The sequence below is a fragment of the Leucoraja erinacea genome, chromosome 13 (genome assembly GCF_028641065.1).
Source record: "Leucoraja erinacea ecotype New England chromosome 13, Leri_hhj_1, whole genome shotgun sequence".
NCBI lineage: Eukaryota > Metazoa > Chordata > Chondrichthyes > Rajiformes > Rajidae > Leucoraja > Leucoraja erinaceus.
The window spans coordinates 1,141,235-1,144,782 of NC_073389.1; the positions used below are offsets into that span (position 1 = coordinate 1,141,235).

General features: G+C 47.9%; 1 non-coding gene across 1 annotated transcript; it reads right to left on the reverse strand.

Moving 5' to 3' along the window:
- Window positions 1–2,211: 2,211 nt before the first annotated feature.
- trnap-cgg (transfer RNA proline (anticodon CGG)) lies at window positions 2,212–2,283 on the reverse strand. The gene has a single exon. It is a non-coding gene; the product is annotated as a tRNA-Pro (tRNA).
- Window positions 2,284–3,548: the final 1,265 nt, after the last annotated feature.

Below are 3,548 nucleotides of genomic sequence, written 5' to 3' on the forward strand. Positions count from 1 at the left end.
TTATCTACAAACCCGGCACATCACCGCAGTTTCCCAGAGGAAACCCATGTGGTCACAGGGAAAACGTGCAAACTCCACACAGACAGACAGCAGCTGAGATCAGGATCGAACCCAGGTGTTATACCCCCCCCCCCCCCCCCCCCCCCCCCCCCCCCCCACGTAACTGTAATACTACAAAGCATGACAACTCTATTCTGCACTCTGTTATTGTTGCCATTGCAGTAACTGGTGTAGTCACACAGGCAAAGCAACGTACACCACAGACTCAGGCCCTTCGTCCCAATGTATCCATGCTGACCAAGATTCCCCATCTAAGCTGGTCATACTTTTTTTATTCGAACATCATAATTGTCTTCAATGTTAATGTCAGCTGTAACTTCAAGATGTGTCTAAACGTTCTCAGGTGAGATAAATGACATAAAATATGGAATATTCCCCAGGAAATGTTATTAAGCAAATTCTGTGAGGAGTTCTGACCATCCAGCTCTAGGATTAGGTTGGAAAGGTGTGAGAGATTCACCAGAATGTTGCCTGGACTCTTTGGCTTGAGTTACAGGAAGAGGTTGGATAGACTTGGACCTATGTTTTGCAATGCAAGAGGCTGAGGGGTGACCTTACTAAAGTGTACAAGATAAAGTGAGCGCTTATAGTCTTTTACCCGAGGGTAGACAGTTCTAAAACTAGAGAACACGGGCTTAAGGCGAGAGGGGAGAGATTTAAGAGGGACCTCAGGTGCAACTTTTTAACCCAGAGGGTAGTCAGTATCTGGTAGGAAGCTGTAGAAACAGAAACAATGACAAGTTTGGACCGTCAAAAGACTTGGATCTTTGACCTTTACACAAGTTTTAAAGGACATTTGGACTGTGATATGGACCGGGAAGGTCGAGTGGTCTATGGGCATGAACATTGAATCCTCCAATTTTATGTAACCATCCTGAACCCCCCCCCCCCCACCCCCTCACCCTTTTACCTCACTTCCTCATGCTCAACCTGGGTGTGCCCCATTTCTCCCACTATACCCTCCCCCCCCCCCCCCCCCCCCCCCCCCCCATCCCCTTCCCCTATATCCCCCCCTCTGGCTTCACAACTCACAAAACCTCTCCTCCTTATCTCACAGCCTATATGTCTTCTTTCCATCTCCGCCTTTGCCCACCCATCCCACCCCCCCCCCCCCCGCCCCCCCCCACCCCCCCCCCCCCCCCCCACCCCGCCCCCCCCCCCCCCCCCCCCCCCCCCCCCCCCCCCCCCCCCGGCCCCCCCCCCCCCCCCCCCCCCCCCCCCCCCCCCCCGGCTTTATGTCTTCCCCTCCCGGCCTTTGCCCACCCCCCCACCAATCCACACCCCCCCCCCCCCCCCCCCCCCCTTCACCTGTACCCACCTATCACTTGTCGGGCTTTTTCTCTCGCCCCCCCCCCTCTCTTCCACCCCCAACCCCCACCCCAAGTCACGACCCAAAATACCGCCTGTCCATGACTTCCAATGACGTTACCTGACCCGCTGAGTAACTCCAGCACTTGGTGTCTTGTTTGCATTGTCCAGTGAATCAGGATTATTGATAGGGGATGATCAGCCATGATCACAATGAATGGTGGTGCTGGCTCGAAGGGTCGAATGGCCTCCTCCTGCACCTTTTGTCTATGTTTCTAGGATCTAGTTTGATTTGTGAGTACGCAATGCACTGGAAATCAAAAGGAAGCAGACCTGACTCCTTCAACCTTTGAAACTGAACCGTTGAAGCCCGAGTAACCACAGAACTTCATAATATAGAACAGGACAGCACTGGAACAGGTACTTCAATCCACCCTATCTGTGCTGAACATTAATCTCCTCAGCCTGCACGTGATCTATGTCCCTCCATTCCCTGTCTATCCGTATCCATCTAAAAGCCTCTTAAACAGGACTATTGTATAGAAACATAGAAACATAGAAAATAGGTGCAGGAGTAGGCCATTCAGCCCTTCGAGCCTGCACCGCCATTCAATATGATCATGGCTGATCATCCAACTCAGTATCCCGTACCTGCCTTCTCTCCATACCCCCCTGATCCCCTTAGCCACAAGGACCACATCTAACTCCCTCTTAAATATAGCCAATGAACTGGCCTCAACTACCCTCTGTGGCAGAGTGTTCCAGAGATTCACCACTCTCTGTGTGAAAAAAGTTCTTCTAATCTCGGTTTTAAAGGATTTCCCCCTTATCCTTAAGTAAATCGGGCTCGTCCGGGATTTGAACCCGGGACCTCTCGCACCCGAAGCGAGAATCATACCCCTAGACCAACGAGCCAGTATCTGCCTCCACCACCACCCCTGGCAACGTGTTCCAGGCATCCACTACCTCCCTCTGTGTAAATAGACAAGGTAAACCTACAGCATCATATCTGTCCGGCCAAAAATGGCACCTATTCCTTTTCTCCAGGGATGCTGCCTGACCCACTGAGTTACTCCAGCATTTTGTGTCATTTATCTTAGCATGATATACAGTATGTCTAAAGAGCGGCCATGACCCGAAACATCACCTGTCCATGTTCTCCAGAGATGCTGTCTGACCTGCTGAGTCACTCCAGCACTTAGTGTCTTTTTTAGTAAACCAGCATCTGCAGTTCCTTGTGTCTCCACGTAGCATTATTAAATACATCCGTGGAGTTTTGTGTGTGAAAACACTTTCTGTTGCAAAATTTATAAATTGAAGTAAGATCGTAACAGGGAAAAATGTTATTATTCTGCTCAAAATCACAGCATTAGTGTCTGGACGCAAATAAAGAACTTCTTTATGCCCGCAAGGATTTCCCAAGGTGTAAAACTTATGATTTATGTGACAGCTGCATAAGAAGTGAATTTCTTTTGATGCTGAAAATGTGGGAATGAAGTTAGGGAATGGGAGTTGCAGATTGTGGTAGCTTGGGGCTGTCTGTGTTGCTTCCTATCGTGTTGGTACAGAAAGTCCAGTCAGTGTCAAATCGTGCAAGAGAGACGAAAAAAGAATGAGAAAAAGGGATATATTGGGCAAAATATGACCGAGAAAGCAAGTCGTGGAAAGATGGAAGAAAAATAACGATAATTTATGTTCAACAAAGGGGAAAAAGTTACAAATGAAAACTTGAAAATTGAGAAAATTATATACATTCCTGAGCTACTTTGCTGGGTTTAAAAGTCCTGTCCCTAGATACTCATGAGAGGAGTTTCAGTGTGAATAGGACTCTTTTGAAGTGGTGTAAATGTGAATGTGAAGTAACAGAATTACAGATTCAAAATGTGGCAGTTTGAAATTGAGTTCCCACTTTATCTATATTACTAAAAGTCTGATGTTGACCATTTCCTGTTGTTCTGTATATTGATTTTAGAAAAAACGCTGACACTTACGGCTGTGATTTTTGGCCATCTTACTCAGAGATCCCCTCTGCTGCGCAGGACAAGAGGATTTTTCCCATCGATGAAAAATAAAAGAGTTATTATTGTTTAAAAATGTTGAGATTCTCTCTCCTGAAGGCCACGCCCCTTCCGGAGTGACTATAAAACCCGGAAGTGTTGAGTGCCTCAGTCTCTGAAAGA